Source organism: Acanthochromis polyacanthus, chromosome 6 (assembly GCF_021347895.1).
Source record: "Acanthochromis polyacanthus isolate Apoly-LR-REF ecotype Palm Island chromosome 6, KAUST_Apoly_ChrSc, whole genome shotgun sequence".
Lineage (NCBI taxonomy): Eukaryota > Metazoa > Chordata > Actinopteri > Pomacentridae > Acanthochromis > Acanthochromis polyacanthus.
In genome coordinates, this window is record NC_067118.1 from 10,162,141 (window position 1) to 10,184,128 (window position 21,988).

Below are 21,988 nucleotides of genomic sequence, written 5' to 3' on the forward strand. Positions count from 1 at the left end.
GCTCCGTTCTTCTCCAGCTCCGCTTGTAACGCGGACATGGGCACTGAGAGCTCGGCTACCGCATGTTCTTCTTCGCTAGCATTAGCTTGCTTGCTAGACACTTTTTGCGATAATGTCTTCTGTTTGCCAGACATTTTCGTGCGTGTTCTTCTTCCTGCGACACTTGTTGCTGATTCTGAAATAGTTTTACAGTAGTTTGTAACTGTCATTTGAAAGTACTTGCTCCAGGGACTCTCAGCACGTCTGCTCGAGCCCGCTACCGTACCGGAAGTCTCTGCGGTTTTGTTCTTAACATCTTCACCTTAAAGGTTAAACTCATTCGCTGCGAGCAGGGTTCGAACCTGCGCGGGGAAACCCCATTGGATTTCAAGTCCAACGCCTTAACCACTCAGCCATCGCAGCTTGGTATTTAGTTGTCTGTCTCTCTGTGTGGCGCTGTGATAGACTGGTTACCTGTCCAGGTGAACTCCGCCTTCACCCTAAGCTGAGATAGATTCCAGCCACCCACAGACCTACAGAGGATAAAATGGTGTATAGATGATGGATGGATTTTATTCATATATTTCAAGAGACAGTTGCGTAAAAGCTGTTCCTTAAAATTTGATATGAGATTGAATGACCCGACTGTGTTTTAATGTCGGAGCGACAAAATCAATCAATCAATCAATGGATGGATGGATGGATTTTATTCATATGTTTCTGTGACAGATGACAAGTTAATTCACTCTACAGACTTTGATCAAAGTTTAGGGTAGGTTTCTCTTTTGGCAATCTGCATGTTAACTTTTTGAAGACAGAAGGCCTGAGAGAGGAGTGGAGGAAGCCACATATACTCCTGAGACCCGGCAATTCATTTTTGTGCACTGTAGTGCACATTCATTTCTTGTTCATTTCTCCAATACTATTGATGTCAGACTTTTAAGTCGTTATGTTCCTTAAAGGTGACAAACTTAGCTTGAACATGACATCACGTGTGGGGGTGTGTCTTGCCAACTCCCTTTGTGGATCTTTGTGGATATACAGACAAACAATCACACTCACATTCACACCTACGAGCAATTTAGAGTCATCAATTAACCTCAACATATTTTTGGACTGTGGGAGGAAGCCGGAGTACCCGGAGAAAACCCATGGATGCACAGGGAGAACATGCAAACTCCATGCAGAAAGATCCCAGGTCAAGGTCGGGACATGAACCAGGGATTCCATTGGCATCAACATGCTTTATTCTATTAAAGTGTCACATTCTATGATGTAAACATTCAGCACTGACCTCCCGATGAGCTTGTTGGACTGAGTCTTGTTTTATGAGACAATTCCAATCAAACACCTGGTAAAGTTTGTAGTGAAAATGTTGGTTTAGCAGAGGATGGTTTCGATCCATCGACCTCTGGGTTATGGGCCCAGCACGCTTCCGCTGCGCCACTCTGCTCCTCTGGACTCTGGATAGGACTCCAATCAGAGATCTCCTTATGAGGTCGGTGGTGGATCAGAGAGGAGCATCTTCTCTTTATCCAGTGGATTCGCACAAGGGATCAGTTCAGTTGACCCTGCCCCTGCGGCGGAGGCGCCCTCCTGCTTCGGGCTGCTTCGGGCCCCGCCGCAGGGGCAGGGTCAACTGAACCGGATCCTCAACGTCCATGTGAGCAGGTTTGAGACGGTCTGTGGCAGACCAGGGTGTTGGTCCCTATTTTCAAAAAGGGGGACCGGAGAGTGTGTGATAACTATCGCGGTATCACGCTTCTCAGCTTCCCTGGGAAAGTTTACTCGAGGGTGCTGGAAGGGGCCTATATAAACCACTTTCAGATGTGATTACCACAGTGGGTAATATAAACACATTTGTCCGACAAACAACGAATATCCATCCATCCGTTCTCTATACACGGCTTCAACGTACACAGAGCGACTCACATTTCCGGGTTCATTATTACACACAGACGAAAATATTCCACAAAAAACGGCCATAATCCAACCTTGGACATCCAGACGAAACAAGCCAGTAACATATTTTGTCCAAAACATGTCTTGAAGTCGGTATATATTCCACGAATAGGTCGTTTTCAAGGAAATGCACCTCGCGATACGCGTCCAATATTCCCTGTATTTCTCGTCACATTTTTATTTACAAATAGAATATTAGCAATTTTTTGTACTGAAAATGGCTGGAATTCACTGCAGCTTAAAGGGTTAACAGATCTCTACATCATTCACCTGCAATCCTGTGGAACTCCTTCTTGAGGCTCTGACAGGTTTATGTCCAGGGAAAACCACAATGAGTAAAAGCCGTTTCAGGGCCAGGAACACTTTTCTGACCGTCCTGCATACAGTTGTCTTATCGAAGTGCTCTGCATCTCCGACATTATATAAAAACTTCCATTTGCAAAGAACCGCAGCGCAACACACAATATCTGCTGGATGTGAGATGTGAGAGCATGACTGGTTGGTAATGTAAATGTAAGGACGGATTAGGTTGTTTATGTAGATGATGGACTTGAAACGATTACAAAACGGTACCGCTCAAACAGATAATTGTCCGGAAATGCGAGAACATTTATGCTCGGTCTGATAACAATCTACAGACGAATATTCAATTATCTGTGCAGTAATGCTGATCCTTTATCCACTGGGTCGTTAATAAAAGCTGTTCTACGCCAAAACTCGCTCGCTTACTGACTGAATGAATGAGGAAATCAAAGAGCGTGTGTGGCTGAAAGAGGGTGGAGACAGAAAGAAACTCGAGGTTTTCTCAGATAAACCTGCTGGCGACCAGGTTAGAGTGATAGAGTCTGTTACTGCGGTAACTGACCAAGAGTTTAAGTTACCCCTCTTTGTGAAACAGGCTAGAGTTACCCCGCATTCCCTGGTTAGTTACCTCGCTTCGTGAAACGGAAAACTCTGAGTTTCCCTCATTTCAGGGTTAACAAACTCAGAGTTTTCACTAAACCTGCTTCGTGAAACAGGTCCATGATGTTGGCTTCCCAGAACTTGTTGTGAGGGCACTCCTTAGAGTTCTTCCGACAGCTCCTCCAGGGATCCCTGGCGCGTCATGGACTGCTGCTCCAGTTTCCCACACAGTTCTTTGTGGAGCAAAAAGCTGTTTGTCAATGAAATGATGCAGCACTGTCAGGTACCATTTCTTGCTCTTCCTCCATGAAGAAAACTGGTCGGACAGATCAACTCCTCCCATGTAGCTGTTGTAATCCTTCACAGCCGCTGGCACTGGCACCTCAACCGCTGCATACTTCCTACCGACCTTGCAGATCCTCTTTACAGTGTTCCCAGAGAAAGCAGTGCGCAGAGTGGAACACACGCTCACCTCCCTTGTGCGAATCCACTGGATAAAGAGAAGATGCTCCTCTCTGATCCACCACCGACCTCATAAGGAGATCTCTGATTGGAGTCCTATCCAGAGTCCAGAGGAGCAGAGTGGCGCAGCGGAAGCGTGCTGGGCCCATAACCCAGAGGTCGATGGATCGAAACCATCCTCTGCTAAACCAACATTTTCACTACAAACTTTACCAGGCGTTTGATTGGAATTGTCTCATAAAACAAGACTCAGTCCAACAAGCTCATCAGGAGGTCAGTGCGGAATGTTTACATCATAGAATGTGACACTTTAATAGAATAAAGCATGTTGATGCCAATGGAATCCCTGGTTCATGTCCCGACCTTGACCTGGGATCTTTCTGCATGGAGTTTGCATGTTCTCCCTGTGCATCCATGGGTTTTCTCCGGGTACTCCGGCTTCCTCCCACAGTCCAAAAATATGTTGAGGTTAATTGATGACTCTAAATTGCTCGTAGGTGTGAATGTGAGTGTGATTGTTTGTCTGTATATCCACAAAGATCCACAAAGGGAGTTGGCAAGACACACCCCCACACGTGATGTCATGTTCAAGCTAAGTTTGTCACCTTTAAGGAACATAACGACTTAAAAGTCTGACATCAATAGTATTGGAGAAATGAACAAGAAATGAATGTGCACTACAGTGCACAAAAATGAATTGCCGGGTCTCAGGAGTATATGTGGCTTCCTCCACTCCTCTCTCAGGCCTTCTGTCTTCAAAAAGTTAACATGCAGATTGCCAAAAGAGAAACCTACCCTAAACTTTGATCAAAGTCTGTAGAGTGAATTAACTTGTCATCTGTCACAGAAACATATGAATAAAATCCATCCATCCATCCATTGATTGATTGATTGATTTTGTCGCTCCGACATTAAAACACAGTCGGGTCATTCAATCTCATATCATCAAATTTTAAGGAACAGCTTTTACGCAACTGTCTCTTGAAATATATGAATAAAATCCATCCATCATCTATACACCATTTTATCCTCTGTAGGTCTGTGGGTGGCTGGAATCTATCTCAGCTTAGGGTGAAGGCGGAGTTCACCTGGACAGGTAACCAGTCTATCACAGCGCCACACAGAGAGACAGACAACTAAATACCAAGCTGCGATGGCTGAGTGGTTAAGGCGTTGGACTTGAAATCCAATGGGGTTTCCCCGCGCAGGTTCGAACCCTGCTCGCAGCGAATGAGTTTAACCTTTAAGGTGAAGATGTTAAGAACAAAACCGCAGAGACTTCCGGTACGGTAGCGGGCTCGAGCAGACGTGCTGAGAGTCCCTGGAGCAAGTACTTTCAAATGACAGTTACAAACTACTGTAAAACTATTTCAGAATCAGCAACAAGTGTCGCAGGAAGAAGAACACGCACGAAAATGTCTGGCAAACAGAAGACATTATCGCAAAAAGTGTCTAGCAAGCAAGCTAATGCTAGCGAAGAAGAACATGCGGTAGCCGAGCTCTCAGTGCCCATGTCCGCGTTACAAGCGGAGCTGGAGAAGAACGGAGCCGCAACCCTCAAGGAACTTAATGCCTCGCTTTTACCACTAAATGCATCTCTGGGTGATGTCCACAAAAAAATTAGATGCATTTGAGCCGCGTCTTATTGGGATGGAAACGAGCTTATCTGACCACAGTGACAGACTTGAAAATCTTGAGAGACGGGTGGACATATTGGAGAAGGAAAAAAGAGAGTTGCTGACCACGACAGAGGACCTTGAGAACTGCTCGCGCAGAAAGAATTTATGCAGCATTGGCTTACCTGAAGGTGTGGAGAGTGGCATTGGAGCTTCGGCATTCATGTCCCGGTTCCTTGTTGAGGTACTCCAAGACGAGACAGAAAGGACGCACAGGGCTTTGAGGGCAAGAACGTCCGACGAGGAGCGTCCCAGACAGATGTATGTTCGCTCTCTGCGATACCCGGTGAAGGAGCAGGTTCTCGCCATTGCGAAGAGGAAAGGGCAGCTGTTTTTTAATGGTCGGAAGATCTTCATCTTTCCAGATCTCAGCCCTGACCTCGCCAAGAGGAGAGCCGCTTTCAATCCGGTCAAGGCAAAACTGTACGAGAAGGGAGTCAAGTTTTTCCTGCGTTATCCCTCTGCGTCACTTACCAGCAAAAGGATTACAAGTTCGAGACGGTGGACGATGCTGAGGATTTCTACAATCAACAACTGTCCAGAGACCGCTAAGGACTTCAGCGCATCGATAAAGCCAAGAATGGTTCGTAAACTTGATTTTGTTTAATCCTGGTTCTGCGGTGCGTATGCTGAACTGCCCCCTCCCCCCGGATACCCGACAACTCATTCAACACTTCATCCCTTTAGATTTGATGGCTTGAAAAACTCCCCTTCCTGTTAATGCACTTTACCGTCACTGTGAGTTCATCTGGAGTTAGATATGACCCTTTCAAATTCAATACGGACTGGACTCTGAAAGAAGGGACGCTGGAAACACTATAAGACAATTCACAGGTATATTAACTTTTTTTTAACTTCTTCTTTCTTCTATTGCGACTGTTATAAAACTATTCATAAATGCATTTTAGTTTAAATTAGAATGATAGGAAACACATAAGAAGCAATACATTTTATTATTTTATCAATTTATGTTCTTACTTTTTATTTATCCATTTTTTAATTATTCAATCATTATCAGTAGTAGTACTTTTTCTATTTATTTTCTATTTATTTATGCATTTATTATTCTTTCTTTTCTTCTCCTTTTTTTGTGTTCGACTCCTTTTTTTTAAGTGTACTATAGGTTCCTTGATATTTGTAAGTTTACTCCCTTAAATGTGTGGATTGCCTGGTGATGGGTGTGTGTGTGTGTGTGGGGTGTGTGTGTGTGTGTGGGGGGGGTACTTTTATATTTTAATGTCTTTTTTCCTTTTCTTATGTTTTCTCTTTTTCCTCTATTCTTGCTCTATTTGCAGTATAAGAATTTAGCTGATTTTATGCAACTAGTTCATGGCAGGCAGAGAAACAGGTAATTGCAATGGACGCATAGTGCAAATATTGTCTTGGAATGTGGGGTGGTATTAATGGTGCCACCAAAAGAACCAAAGTTCTCTCTCACGTTAAAGATCTTAAAGCAGATGTGATTTTTCTCCAAGAAACACACTTGCGTAATATTGATCAGAAAAGACTGAACCAATCTTGGAGACATTCAATTTTTCATTCTAGATATAATAATAAAACAAGAGGTGCAGCTATACTCATTAAAAAAAATGTTCCCTTTGACGTGTCAGAAACTATATATGACAACAATGGAAGATATTGACTATTTTACATCTGTCCTGGGACTACGGATGAAAAATTGCCTTTTGGCTAATTCTGGTGCATTGACAGAAATGTTCATTAATGTACACTCCCTGACAACTAAATAAATAAATGAAATGAAATGAATGAATATATTATTGTAGTAGGGACTTTGTGCCAACAACCAGTCATATTGGTAAGTGTGTATGGACCAAATTATGATGATGAAAACTTCATAAAAAAAAGACTAGTTTCTTCAATACCAAAACTACGTTCACATTATCTGATTTTGGGCGGGGATTTGAACACAATCCTAAACCCAAGCTTAGACAAATCCGACCCTAAGGATCCCACTCCTCCTACGATGGCACAGGCTCTCTTACAATTCATGTCCCAATATGGTCTTGTTGATATATGGCGACATTTACATCCAGTAGACAAACAGTTCTCATTCTATTCCCATGTACACAAAACGCACTCTCGTATAGACTCCTTTGTAATCCATAAAACTTTGCTGCCCTTGGTAACTACTTCTGAATATCAGGCAAGGGTAATCTCTGACCATTCTCCTTTGACACTAGAGTTGCAGTTTGCCTCTGGCCCCAGAGAATTTCGTTCCTGGAGACTTGACCCCACACTATTATCTGATGAAAATCTAATCTTACGTATGAATCAAGCTAAAGACAACTATCTTGAGGCTAATCAATCTAATACCACAAATCCAAGTTTACTCTGGGAAGCTCTCGAAGCCGTTCTTAGGGGTGAGATCATCTCATCTTCCGCATATATAAAGAGAAACACTAAATGATTACGTACAGCACGAGGGGTTTTATACGAACACGGTGAAAAGGCTGGTCGTTTACTTGCAAATTATTTGAAAGGCCGAAGAGCTGCTCAACAAATTGTTCAAGTTAGAAATACAGCAAACCAAATTACATTAGATCCCCATGAAATAAACAATACTTTTATGACTTTTTACTCTCAATTATACAAGTCAGACGGTTTAAATGATTCATCTATGCTACATTTTTTAACAACATTGAAATGCTAAAGTTGTCAATTGAGGAGAGAGCTGCTCTAGATGCTCCTATTACCCTGAATGAAGTTTGCAGAGCTATTAAGTCAATGAACAGTGGGAAATCACCTGGGCCTGATGGCTTTTTAGTCAAATTTTGTAAACAGTTTTCCACAAAACTAGCTCCCTTGTTACTGAATATGTATAATGACTCTTTTAACCCTTGCCACCCGAAAGACGCTCTGGAGCGTTTTCTTGTTGCGCCGTGGTAATCAAAACAAAGCAGGAAAATGAAGCGTCGGCGAGTCTCCCTTTAAACGTGTGCTGAAAGTACAGATTTTGAACTTTCTACCAGTTTTTGAATCATGTTGATCGGCCAAGTAAAACCAGAGATATGATCAATAATAAATGCCACATTTTTTACCGAACTTCACCGGAGCTATTTCCAGCGTCTTTTATGCGCGGCGAAATTTTGAACTTTGGACTCAGCGGAGAGTCCTCTCTGCTGAAACAAACCGGTCTCACGGGGATTCGTGAAACTGTCACGTAATTTTTTGTTTCGGTTTCGTGCGCACCAACACGATTTCGTCATGTTTTTCGTGCCGCTCACCACGAAATGTTTTTCGTGTTGCTCACAACGAAACCCGCTGTGGTAATCACATCTGAAAGTGGTTTATACCGGCGGATTCATGACGATCTAAGCTGTCCATCGGCGTATACTGCTTGTGTGATCGCGTTTGCGGCCGTCGGACATTCTTTGAATTCCTATGCAAATTGGTAAGTGTACCACCGGGTTAGGGTTAGGGTTATGGTTAGGTTATGGTTAGGGTTATGGTTAGGGACAATGTCATGCAAAATATAGCGTTGGATTCGCCACGGTTTTACATTAAAAATATAATATACCTGTTCGTTTGAAATACGTTCTGAGTGGCACGAAAAGTCTGCCGTTTAAAATACATCGGTGTGCATTTCGTGGTGAGCGGCACGAAAAACATGACGAAATCGTGTTGGTGCGCACGAACCGAAACAACAATTTATGTGACAGTTTCACGAATCCTCGTGAGATTGGGCTGGCTGAAAGCATCTGGTGAGAAACACAGACCATTGGAGTTATGCTTGGTGTAGGAAGGAAAATGTGGACCAGATTTTCACAAACCTGGCGTTCTCTGGAGTAAAAACGCAAACTGGATTTCCCCAAAAGTGACTGAGAAACTTGGAGCTGAGTGACAGAGACGCTCTGACGGGGAGCGGCCGCACAGACACGCCCCCAGTCTGTGTGTTCATAGTAAGAGAGTGGAATATTCTAGAAATACACAGAGGAGAGATGGCCAAAGTGCGGATTTGGAACTTTCTATCATTTTTTAAATTTTTTTTTAGTCAGGTGATAGTTATAACTCTTTGGGAGAGCAGCACGTCCTTCACTGGCTTTGGCCACAGATCACTCTCTGCTAGACACCAAAGATGCACAGAAAATGAAGATTTTGTTTCAGATGTAATATATTACTGCTACTACTACTAATAATAATAATAATAAAATAATAATAACAATAATTATAATAAAATAAAATAATAATAATAAAACAACAATAATAATAATAATATTCATAATAAACATATTCTAGCAATGGAGAACACCAGGACTCTGGATTCTCCCTGTGGTCCTAAAGACTGTTTCTATTGTTGTTGTCATTGTAGAGATTGTGGTGGACAGAAAAAGCTTTTTGGAATGGTACAAATTCATTTATGTAAAATTTTATTGTGACTCCTCGTGATTTTGTAAATAGTTGTGCTAAAACGCCTAAAAAAATTCCTCCATTTTAGTGCAAATAGTGGTATATAACTGTGTTAACTGCTAAATTTGTACATTATTTTATGACAAACAATTTATATTTACATTATAAGCTCTGAAAAATATTCATTACACATGTTTATGGTGTCCACAGCAAAAAAATCTAACTTTTTTCTACTCAGATTTTGTATTTTTTCTGCTATTTTAGGTCAAGTGTGTCCATACATTATATCAAAATGTCTAAATAATTATAGAATCACACAGGTGAGGTTGTGCTGAAAAAAAAGATACCAAGCAAAGCAAGATCAACAGCTTTTAAGGTGAAATATAAAGGTAAATTCAGAATTTGTCAAAAATGGACCTAAACCCCCCTAGGGCCCTAAGGGTTAAACAAGGAATTCTACCCCCAACACTCAGACAAGCTACTATTTCACTAATACGTAAACAGGGTAAAGATCCAGACAGTTGCTCGTCTTATCGACCCATTTCGCTTTTAAATGTAGATGTACAAATATTAGCTAAAATCTTTGCATGCCGCCTTGAAACTGTTATACCCAATATTATCTCAGAAGAGCAAACGGGTTTCATAACAAACAGACACTCTTTTACCAATGTTCGTTGACTTATTAATATTGTGCTATCTCCATCTCCAGTGCCAGTTCCAGAAGCTGTAGTCGCGCTGGACGCTGAAAAGGCTTTCGACCGGGTGGAGTGGTCCTACTTGTTCGTCAAACTTCAAAAATTTGGCTTCAGCGACCACTTCACTTCATGGATTCAATTGCTTTATACAGCACCTCAGGCTAGTGTATGCACTAATGCTTTTAGATCTGCTTTCTTTCCTCTAACACGAGGAACTCGGCAGGGGTGTCCACTTTCCCCCCTCCTCTCTGCCTTGGCAATTGAGCCCCTCTCTATAGCTTTGAAAAGTGACCATCTTATTCCAGGCATAAGGAGGGGAGGAGTTGAACACAAGGTCTCTTTGTACGCCGACGACCTCTTTCTCTACATTTCTGATCCGGTCAATACAATCCCTCATGTCTTGGAAACACTAAAGAATTTTGTAAGCTTCTCAGGATATAAACTCAATTTAGAAAAAAGTGACTTTTTCCCAATCAATGAATCAGCAAAGAATATTCCCTCAACCAATATACCTTTTGCGTTTTCTACTACCAAGTTTAAATATTTAGGCATCAACATCTCACGAAGCATGAAAAGTCTTTTTGATGATAATTTTGCTCTACTCCTTGATAAAGTTAAGGAGGAACTTCAGAAATGGGATAAACTTCAAATAACCTTAGCTGGAAGAATACACAGTGTAAAGATGAACACTGTCCCTCGTTTTCTGTATTTATTTCAGTGCCTTCCTCTATACATACCCAAATCATTTTTCAACATCATTAACAGTCTGATCTCATCATTTATATGGAACAATAAACCTCTGAGACTTCAAAAGTCATTACTGCAAAGGGCCAGAGTGGACGGTGGTATGGGATTACCTGACTTTCAGCATTACTACTGGGCATGTAACATGCACAAAATATTGTATTGGACATTTTATCCTGAAACACAGTGGAGTCAGTTGGAGTCTGACTCTTGTTATTTCTCATTGATAGCTTTGTTGTGTCATCCAGGAAAATTAAAATCCAAAGATTATACAGATAACCCGATTGTATCTGCGACTTTGAAAATTTGGCAGCAAATTAAACATAATTATAAGTGGGAGACACCCCCTTGTCATACCCCTGTTCGCAACATCTTATTTAAACCTGCTCAGACGGACACCAGATTTGCTGTCTGGGACAGGCAGGGTTTAAAAGCAGTTGGGGATTTTTACATAGAAGGAATTTTTTCCAGTTTTGAAGATTTACGTTCTAAATTTAACCTTAAGCCACCCGACTTATTTATCCATTCATCCATCCATTCTCTATACACCGCTTTATCCTCACTAGGGTCACTGGAGCCTATCCCAGCTGACTCGGGCGAAGGCAGGGGACACCCTGGACAGGTCGCCAGTCTGTCTCAGGGCTACATACATAGACGAACAATCACACTCGCATTCACACCTACGGGCAATTTAGAGTAATCAATTAACCTCAGCATGTTTTTGGACTGTGGGAGGAAGCCAGAGTGCCCGGAGAAAACCCACGCATGCACAGGGAGAACATGCAAACTCCATGCAGAAAGATCCCAGGCCCACCCTGGGATTCGAACCAGGGATCTTCTTGCTGCAAGGCGAAAGTGCTAACCACTACGCCGCTGAGCAGCCCCGACTTACTCAGATATTTTCAAATTCGTCATTTTCTCAAATCCAATACTCCTTCGTTCCCTGTCTTGCCTCCTCTCTCGGGTATAGATCTTCTCTACCCTCTTGTGATAAAATCCAAGCGTCATATTTCTTTTCTTTATAACTTACTCATATCAGACTCATCACCTGCATTGGCCAAGATAAAAACAGAGTGGGAGGCTGAACTAGGTATTTCTTTTAATGAAGACTGGTGGTCAGCGGCGCTTAAAGAAATAAAATTCTGCTCTTCCTGTGTAAAATTTCAAGTCATACAATTTAAAGTGGTTCATAGAGCACATTACAGCAAAACCAAACTGGCAAAGATATATCCAAATTCTACTGATATTTGCGATAGATGTTCCCAGACTCCTTGCAATCACACACACATGTTTTGGTCTTGTCCAAAGCTAGTAAACTACTGGAAGTCGTACTTTAAAATTATTTCAGAAATATTGGGACATGAAATTGCAATTAGTCCTTTTATTTCCATATTTGGTGTACCTGGACCTGGGATTAAATTATCAAAAAAACAAAGAAATATAATATCTTTTACTTCACTCATAGCTCAACGTAAAATGTTGTTATTGTGGAAAAGTAATGCACCACCCTCCATAACATCTTGGTTACGAGACACTATGTCCTATCTGAAACTAGCAAAAGTTGAATTTTCATTAAGAGGCACCTCTGGAATATTTTATCAGCATTGGAACCCTTTACTTCAAGACAATGATGTCTTTCTCTGCTGATGAGTAAGTCAGCTTTGGACTGCATGTACCTTGCAAAGTATTTTCTCTCTCTTACATCCATCCTCTATACATCACTTTATCCTCATTCGGGTCGCCGGAGCATATCCCAGCTGACTTGAGCAAAGGCATGGGACACCCTGGACAGGTCACCAGTCTGTCACAGGGCTACACATACAGACAGACAAGCACACTCACATTCACACCTACGGGCAATTTTGAGTGATCAATTAACCTCGGCATATTCTTGTACTGTGGGAGGAAGCCAGAGTACCCAGAGAAAACCTACCTACTCATGCTCAGGAAGAACATGCAAACTCCATGCAGAACGATCCCAGGCCCACCCCAGGATTCGAACCGGGACCTTCTCACTGCAAGGCGAAAGTGCTAACCACTACGCCGCTGTGCAGTCTTTGCTGTTACAGTTGTTGTAAAATTAATATGTGAATAGATGCAATGTTGTAGGGGATGACACTCAGCTGGGCCGGGAGGGAAATTTTGAAGGGTGGGGGGATTTACCCTTGTTGTTCTCTTTTTGCATGTTCTTGTTAAAATGTATTTTTGAAAAAGCTCAATAAATTGTGTTGACCAAAAAAAAAAGAATAAAACTGCAGAAGTAACAAGTCATTTACATGTGAGAGCAGAAACACCTACAATCTGTCAAAACATTCAGCAAAAGTTGATCACATTCAGACAGAGAAAGGAACAGTTTGACTGCTGAACTTGGAGCTCATTTCTTTGCTAAACAGCAGAAATCTACAAATCTGCCCTCTTTACAGAGCAGAGAGGATTTAGTGATTTGGAGACTGCAGACAAACAGTTTCACTTCATTTTCACTCTTTCTCTAACTGAATGTTGGTATCTGCGATAGAACAACTACTTCAAACATGATCTGATCTCTCTGATTGGAGTCCCATCCAGAGTCCAGAGGAGCAGAGTGGCGCGGACAAGGTACGTTTTATCACTTTGATTCCTGGCTATAAAAGACACAAGCAGAAACAAAAAATCAAGCCGTTTTTTCGTTTTTTCGTTTTGAGCAAAAAACAAAAAAACAGGAAACGGTTCGTTTTTTCGTTTTTTCGTTTTCACCCCCAAAATGAAAATATGACTCAATATTCCGTTTCATTGGTGGGCGGGGCTTCGGAGCCCACCGGTGCACAATAAAGCTCCTGCCCATCACAATAAAGCTCTTGCGCTGGCATTCATAGACAGACTGACTTTCATTGTATTGCCTGCCCCCACTGCACTTCCCCTAACTCTAAATCAAAGCAAGTCGTGTACACAGTAATGACAGTCATAACCAGTGGTGTAGTCTAGTTTTTTCTACTGGATATACTCCAACCTCATAAACCAAAGCCAGGTCAGGTTCTCATATATGTGCGCGTGCACTCACATGTCCACGCGTACACACACACACACACACACACAGCAGCAGCTCCTTTATTTCAAACTACCAATTAGATATTTATAGACATTATAGCGTCAGCAGCTCCTCCTCCTGCCATCAGGTAGAGCTGATGTTTCCTCTTCATCAGGCTCCCTTTCCTAAACGTTAACCTTAGCTCCAGCTGTAGTGTTCCCTAAAGCGGCAGTATTCACAGGACAAGCAACAGGCTTATTAAAACACTGAAATGGTTTCATTTAGCTTTGCTTTCTTTTTCTTATTTTTTCTCCACTGACTGATGTTGGGTCATTAGAAGTTCCGAATTTCCATATAACCACTTAAAAATGCGCAAACACATGTATTAGTATGTTTTTTTGACATAACGTTCATTTTTCTCTGTGTCAGGAAGCGGTGAAGCTGTATGGGACAGGGGAAGATGTCTGGCTGAGAACAGGGCTCACTAAAGGCCGACCGCGGTCCGGATCCGGACCCAGACGCCGTCTATACGGGTGTAAATTTGACAGGTCGCTTCTATTTTACCGGTGCAGCTTTCCAGTGTTTATCATTGGTCTATCGGCTCAGAAACGCACAGACCAATTATGTAGGAGTTCAGGCATCCCACGTGACGCTACTCAGCCAATGACGTTGCTGAATCGCATCGCAGCTCTGCCTTCAAAAAGCAGCTGAGAGATGAGGGACAGAGAGGACAGTAGTGATGGGAGTTCAGCTCTTTTCAGAGAGCTTTTGGCACTGCTTCCAAAGAAAAGCCGGTTCTTTCGGCTCCCAAATGACTCCTAATTTATTATTCTTTGTAGCCTCATGTTTTTGCCGAAACCTGGCAAATATGAATCGTTTGTGTTTTGACAAACTCTTTTTCATTCAGTGTTTTTATGAGAAGCCTTATAATTGACTCATTTTGTACATTTGCTCTGTTACAAAAACAGGTATTCTTGCTTTTGTTTATTATTTCAACCAAACTTTTTTGCAACAAAAAATAAATGAACAAAACTCTGCACATGAACCCACAGAACCAGAACAGAACCAGAACCAGACTCAGTATTCAAACAGTATAAATGTCCTCAGAGCAGGCTGACATTCAGAAAAATCAGATGGCTGAGCTTGGATGGGCTGATACATTTCTTCTTTCAGTGAATATCTGCCGTGTTTTTGAGAAGATTCTCTCAGATGGAAGAAGTTGTCTCTCCTCCATCACCTTCACCAGGTGGGGCAGACTGAGGCCTTGTCCTGCTCCAGCTCAGTGGGTCGTCTGCTGGTTGGATGAGGGCTTCCTCTAGATATGATCCTCCATTACCACATCAGCTGTAGGATTTCTCCTGAATCATCTCCTGTAGCTCTTCCATCAAAGAGCCTCCACACAGCAGAAGTTTGAGATTCCTCCTCCACTTGGTCCTCTAATGGTGGAGGTGTCAGGCTGCTGCTCATATTCTCTGAAGTGTCTCATCAACAGCTCTGTTGTCACTGAAGGCAAGCTTCTTTAATCTAGGATCCAGTAACATGTTTTCTGCTAGGACAGTGTTAAACTCCATACTCCATTAAATACGTTAGGAGTCGGCTCTTCAGATTCACTACAAAGCATCGGCTCTGAGAGTCGTATCTTTTGTGCCTTATACATCTCTAGAGGACAGACTGTGGTCACATGCTGACCATGTTTGGCTCAGCAAACAGCTGTAAGGCAGCTTTCTCAACTATGAACATAATCAAAATACGTTTTGAGAATGGCTCAAACAAGCAGCAGCTCAGCTCTCCCATTAAGCTGCAGAGATATTAGGGGAGTGATATGAGACAAAAATGTAAAAGTGTTCAAATGTTTACATTTATGAGATTTAATTATTGTAAAAGATGTATAGAAGTTGATTCAGGTTGTTCAGTCATGCTTTTTTATGTTCTGCACTTTATTTTATGATATACAGTTACATATAAGTTATTTATTAATAAATGTCAAAATGTTTTTGAACCGTACTGAATTTATTTGACGGTCAGTTTTTGATTACAGGCAGACTCTAATAAAACTACCAGGTTACATCAGCATATATCACAGTAACTCAAGTTAGACATTATGATGTTCTGGACCTTTGCTGACTGGACCGCTCTGGATTTTAGCTGAATACCCCTGGCTTAGAAGAAGAGGGACATGAGTCTAGAACTTCTAATGACCCAACATCAGTCAGTGGAGAAAAAATAAGAAAAAGAAAGCAAAGCTAAATGAAACCATTTCATAAGCCTGTTGCTTGTCCTGTGAATACTGCCACTTTAGGGAGCACTACAGCTGGAGCTAAGGTTAACATTTAGGAAAGGGAGCCTGATGAAGAGGAAACATCAGGTCTACCCGATGAAGAGGAAACATCAGGTCTACCTGATGAAGAGGAAACATCAGGTCTACCCGATGAAGAGGAAACATCAGCTCTGCCTGATGAAGAGGAAACATCAGGTCTACCCGATGAAGAGGAAACATCAGGTCTACCCGATGAAGAGGAAACATCAGGTCTACCTGATGAAGAGGAAACATCAGGTCTACCCGATGAAGAGGAAACATCAGCTCTACCCGATGAAGAGGAAACATCAGGTCTACCCGATGAAGAGGAAACATCAGGTCTACCTGATGAAGAGGAAACATCAGGTCTACCTGATGAAGAGGAAACATCAGGTCTACCTGATGAAGAGGAAACATCAGCTCTACCTGATGGCAGGCTGAGGAGCTGCTGACGCTATAATGTCTATAAGTATCTATTTGGTAGTTTGAAATAAAGGAGCTGCTGCTGTGTGTGTGTGTGTGTGTGTGTGTGTGTTCTTGTACTTGCTACATGGTGAGTACCATTTTCTGCATTTAACTATCAAAGTGAGGACATTTTTACAAAGTGAGGACATTTTGGCCGGTCCTCACTTTGAAACAGCCATGTTTGAGGGTGAAGACTTGTTTTTAGAGAACAGGTATGAATTGAGGTTTGGTTAGGGTTAGGGTAAGGATTAGGGTTAGGCAATCAGTTGTGATGGTTAAGGTTAGGGTAAGGCTCTAGGAAATGCATTACGCCTATGGATGTCCTCACTAAGATAGAAGTACAAACGTGTGTGTGTGTGTGTGTGTGTGTGTGTGTGTGTGTGTGTGTGTGTGTGTGTGTGTGTGTGTGTGTGTGTTTGTGTGCGCGCGCGCGTGGACATGTGAGTGCACGCGCACATATATGAGAACCTGACCTGGCTTTGGTTTATGAGGTTGGAGTATATCCAGTAGAAAAAACTAGACTACACCACTGGTTATGACTGTCATTACTGTGTACACGACTTGCTTTGATTTAGAGTTAGGGGAAGTGCAGTGGGGGCAGGCAATACAATGAAAGTCAGTCTGTCTATGAATGCCAGCGCAAGAGCTTTATTGTGATGGGCAGGAACTTTATTGTGCACTGGCAGGCTCCGAAGCCCCGCCCACCAATGAAACGGAATATGGAGTCGTATTTTCATTTTGGGGGTGAAAACGAAAAAACGAAAAAACGAACCGTTTCCTGTTTTTTTTGTTTTTTTGTTCAAAACGAAAAAACGAACCGTTTCCTGTTTTTTTTTGTTTTTTGCTCAAAACGAAAAAACGAAAGAACGGCTTGATTTTTTGTTTCTGCTTGTGTCTTTTACAGCCAGGAAACAAACGGATAAAACGTACCTTGTCCCACAGCGTACCACCATCAAATCATTTCCTAGTTTTATATCATTACTAACATTATTTTGAATGAAAACAAACTGTTTTAATGAGGCAGAAAAAGTAAAAAGCACAGCACGAAACAACTGATTTTAAAAAATATTGTAGTCAACAGTTATTTATGTCTTTCACCGTAAAAAAGTAAAACCATTATATAATTCAGAGTATGGCAATCTGCAATATAAAGAACATATCAGTTCACTGAGCTTTAATTTAATCCATTTTTTATGTTCATTAACAAGTTCAGTTTACAGTTGTGCCTGTAAATGAAGACAGGTTAATACATCTCAAATTAGGAGGTTAAATGAAAGCAAAAATCTATTTTTGAGTGAAAACTGCTATTTTTTTTAGCATATCTGGTTCACTTTAAGACACCTAAGCTTGATAATCCTGGTAAAATATAGCTTAAAATAATTTTCCCCAGCTAATTTTAAGATCTCAGTGTTCAAAATATCATATCTTATTTCAAGAAATCTTACCAAGCCATTTTTCACTTGTTCTATTGGCAGATTTTTCACTTATTTCAAGGTAAGAGTTTCGTGAAATAAGTTTTTTTTTCTGGTTTTGGGAGGGGCATTTTTTCCAGTGTGATCTCAACCTCAACTAAAATCTACATTCTGGAATTGTACAAGATCTTATTTCAAAAACAAATATGTGTAAAATTACAGAGCCAATACCTAATTTTCTGTTACTTTTGACTCATTGGATCTCATTTTACAAATATATTTTCAGTATCAAATTTAAATGGATCAGTTTCACTTTATAAAAAAATATAAAAAAAATTGTGAAATTCTACATTCACGAAAGCATTTTAACTGCTGTTTGTGTGATTTTATTTTCACCTAAAATTTCATGGGCATTGAAAATTACAGGTTTTAAACATTATTTTCCCTTAGACACTGAAATATACAGAAAATTTGCATAATTTTTATCAATATTTTGATGACTTCAAAAGTAAATTCTGATGAAAATTTCCAAAAAGACACAGATCTTTACTCGAGTTGATGACTGTTATATTAAAAATAAACTAAATCTCAACCTGTTCAATGTGAACTGATGATGTGTGTTCTAACTGATGATAGTTATTGTACAAGCAGCTGTAATGTGGCTTGATATTCTATCTCTGCCAGTGTCTGTTGAGGTGGATGGAAATCATCCAGGAGTCTCCTCTTTGGCTCTTCTGAAAGCTGCGACAGGCTGCTTCTGAAAGCTCCTCTATGTCTGGGCTGTTTTCTCGCTTTCTTTTCTCTGATTTTCAGAGCTGGTCTTCCTTTTTGGTCTCTTAGTCCTGCTTCCTACAAGAAAAATACAAAAGAACATTATGTTTTGGTGAATTGTAGTTACTCACTGAATAAAATATCTGTTTTATCCTCTTAACTTCAATAGAAACCTTATCAGAGCAATTAAAATATTTAAAAAGTCTCTTGGTACTGGATTAGCTCTGACTCTACCTGAGTCATTTGGATCATAAACATGAGTGACTGTTGGTTTTTTTTATCAGGATTTCTCTCTTACTTTGATGTTTGTCTTCTATTATGGTGATTTCTAGGATGTTTCACGTACAATAACTGTGGCAACAAGTGAAAGTTGCTGCAGCTTGTGGTGTGTCGATGAGTTTTCTAGTGAGTTCTGAAGTTAGATTTAAGCAGCTCAGAATGTGGTGCATTGTGCATCACAATGGGGTGTTCCAAAAAGAATTGTGTTTACATTTAAATTCAATGGCAAACTTGGATTTATACATATATATATATATATATATATATACACTGCTCAAAAAAATTAAGGGAACACTTTTAAAAAACATCATATTTCAATGTGGGGGAAAAACGAACTGGATATTAGCATTGATATGGACTGGATAATGTGTTAGGAATGAAAAGTGCCACATTGTTTGATGGAAATGAAAATTATCAACCCCCCAGGAGGGCTAATTTCAAGACACCCCAAAATCAAAGTGAAAAACTGATGTGGCAGGCTGGTCCATCTTGCTGAAATTCCTTGGCAGCAACTCAAAATGGTCTTCAGTAGTTTGTATGGCCTCCATGTGCTTGTATGCATGACTGACGATGCCGGGACAAGCTCTGAATGAGACGACAGATGGTGTCCTGAGGTATCTCCTCCCAGAACTGGACCAGGGCATCACTGAGCTCCTGGACAGTCTGAGGAGCAACCTGATGATGTCGGGTGGAACAAAGCATAATGTTCCAAAGGTGTTCTATTGGATTCAGGTCAGGTGAGCATGGGAGCCAGCTAATGGTATCAGTTCCTTTATCCTCCAGGAACTGCATGAGTTCTCTTACCACATAACCCATATGGAAAAGTCTTAGTAAAATTGCACATAAATTTGATTTGTTTTAACTGAATTATATGTTGATCCTATATGGTATGGGACCTCCATATAAAAACTGTACTAATTTGATGTATTTTAACAATCATGAGTCTCATATATGTTCCACACAATACCAAAGTTGCATATTGTAATTGTATATTTCCTATAATGTTATTATATGGCTGTTTCATATACTTTGCATGTGCAAAAATACCTTATATGAAGAGTATAAATTCAGAGGTTCCCAAATGACTGTCAGCGAATTTTTCTGTCTCCCCCTTGACTGTCACGAAGGCAGTACAATTTTCGCTTTGGCATTTTTAGCAAATGAAGTGACTTGCAGCTTTTCACACAAGCTCGAAGCACAAGTCAACTTGGCTCGACATCATCCGTACGTGAGCGTGATTGGTGGATTTGAAGAGAACCTCCTGCGCGGGTTGTTATGTAAGCGCGCGAGAGGCTCGCTGTTGCTGGTGACTATGTGCAGAACTGCAACTTCCAGACAGACTTCGAGTGGTGGTGGAAGGACTAAAACAAGAAATATATGACTACACATATTTCCTCCGGTTTTCCATCAAGGTACACGTTTAAGCGTGTAAAGAAGACATAGTTCTATCTAGCTTTATTATTTACCATATGGTTTCATTGATCGATGGTATTGTTTTAGCAAACGCTAGCCGCTGGCATTAGCTTGCAAGCATGTGCTCTTCTCCCTCGAAGTAGCTCCATTCAACTTGAATATATATAAATTGTTTGTGTGTACATTAATTTTACATATTTATCAGCGTGCCTTGTGTTTGCGTGCGCTCCTCAGTTGACAGTGTGGTGTTCCATGAGAAGAGCTGAATTGTGGAGAAGGGCTGAAAGCTCTGGCCGCCCGCTTAGGCGAGTTTGCTCACACGGAGCTAGCTAACCCTAACCTTAACCGCAAAGAGGCTCGCTATAGGGGACAACAGAATTAGCTGTTGGAAGGAGCAGTTAACTTTGCCAGCGCAGTGGCTTCAACACAAACTACATAGATAAATCACTGCACAAACTAGCTCAATTTAAAGTGGTTGAGAATGTTGTAGATATCATTTTCTAGTACTGGTATGGGGAGCTGTACCTCAGCCTTTGAATATTTGATACTTGTATGTTGTACTGAAGTTATTAATCGGTTCTTACTGTTGTGATACAGTAAAAATGTATTAAAAATATGCATTTTGTGGAATATTTCACAATATAACTAATTTGATATGTTACTAGTTATATTAGGAAATGCAACTAATTTGTTATACATTTTAATAATTATTTAGCAATGAGCAAAAAGTGTAGATATTGTATTATTCGTTTTGCACACTACAGAGAAACAAGTGGACATGGGTTTTATTCAGGAAAAATACTTCCCTCACAGATCATTCACATAGAAATGTGTAGTTTTGTGAACTTATGCTGTGCCTTTGGTAACCTCTTTTTTGGTTGTGATTGTAGCATGACAAGAAAATTTGCTGTGGTGGAGTGGTGTAATGGAGAGGATGCTGGGAAATACAGTGAGGTGAAGTCTGAGGCTATACGTGCTTATGATGACTCCAACTTTGATGAGAATGGCTTCCCTCAATCTGACTACTTTTCCATCGTGGAATGGCAGAAAGGAAAAAAACCCAAACATGGCTGGCCAGTCTACAGGGCATCTGTCAAGTTTGTCAGCAGTAAGTGAACTTTAAAAAGTCTCTTTGTTAGGTTGAATGTCATACATGAGTAAATGATTTCATGTGCTATATTGCCATGACAGGTAACCGGTTTCAGACAAGTGCAAAAATTAGAGAATACTTGTCAGTCAACAAAGATGAGCCTCTCCCTCCGAAGAGGCCTTCTGTGCCACCATCTAGATATTCAGAATCAGACTCTGAAATGGATATAGAGGATCTACCACGGGTAGGTGAAATTTAAAGCTTTTTTTTTTCATAATTATACAGCCATGGCCATAAGTTTGGACACAAGTACCATGACGCTTGTGAATCTTAGAAAATACCACAAAATTGTCACGTACAATACAGTACACAACTCCTGAGAACTATATTAAGTTTCATATTTAAAAAAAACATCAAAAGAGTTTGGTGTCATTTTGTTATTCTTACCAAATTCGGTTGTGAAAGTACT

The 21,988-nt window shown here is 40.9% G+C and overlaps 4 non-coding genes across 4 annotated transcripts; 2 read left to right on the forward strand and 2 right to left on the reverse strand.

Annotated features, from left to right (window-relative positions):
* Positions 1 to 320: 320 nt before the first annotated feature.
* On the reverse strand, positions 321 to 402 carry trnas-uga (transfer RNA serine (anticodon UGA)). The gene has a single exon. It is a non-coding gene; the product is annotated as a tRNA-Ser (tRNA).
* Positions 403 to 1,360: 958 nt separating this feature from the next.
* trnam-cau (transfer RNA methionine (anticodon CAU)) lies at positions 1,361 to 1,432 on the reverse strand. Its single transcript has one exon. It is a non-coding gene; the product is annotated as a tRNA-Met (tRNA).
* A 1,988-nt stretch (positions 1,433 to 3,420) lies between these two features.
* trnam-cau (transfer RNA methionine (anticodon CAU)) lies at positions 3,421 to 3,492 on the forward strand. The gene has a single exon. It is a non-coding gene; the product is annotated as a tRNA-Met (tRNA).
* A 961-nt stretch (positions 3,493 to 4,453) lies between these two features.
* On the forward strand, positions 4,454 to 4,535 carry trnas-uga (transfer RNA serine (anticodon UGA)). The gene has a single exon. It is a non-coding gene; the product is annotated as a tRNA-Ser (tRNA).
* Positions 4,536 to 21,988: the final 17,453 nt, after the last annotated feature.